The sequence below is a fragment of the Poecilia reticulata genome, linkage group LG1 (genome assembly GCF_000633615.1).
Source record: "Poecilia reticulata strain Guanapo linkage group LG1, Guppy_female_1.0+MT, whole genome shotgun sequence".
Taxonomy (NCBI): Eukaryota; Metazoa; Chordata; class Actinopteri; order Cyprinodontiformes; family Poeciliidae; genus Poecilia; species Poecilia reticulata.
The window spans coordinates 12,605,676-12,606,155 of record NC_024331.1 but is presented as its reverse complement, the minus strand read 5'-3'; positions in this window follow the sequence as shown (position 1 = coordinate 12,606,155).

The following is a 480-nucleotide window of genomic DNA, read 5'->3' as shown; positions in this document are numbered from 1 at the left end:
TATATATATATGTTCTGAATCCAGCATATTTCTAAAGGGAGAGAGTGTTAAGCCAGGCTAAGTTTATGGATTTCACTTGCTTATTTTATGAGTGCTTGTCAGGCGGGCCCCGGCGATAAGTAATACTACAGTCTGAGGGACCACTTCGTGGTAATTAATCTGGAGGTCTTAAGTGTATTTCAGTATTTCACTTCGAGATAGAGGGGAAAAAAATCACTACTTCAATCGGCCGGAAAATTGAAGTTTGATGCATGAGTCCCTACTGAAACAATAGTACTGGCCTCTCTCTTTTCATCTGGTTCCCCTCCCCTTTTCATACTCTCCCCCTGCTCTCTTTCTGCACCTTGTGGAAAGCGGTGTCAGGTGAAAGTATAAAGTACAATTTGATTGATCGTATGGTACTTTTCACCGTGCTCAAAAGGACTGTGTGAACAAAAAAATAAAATATTATTATTATTATTATTATTATTATTATTATTA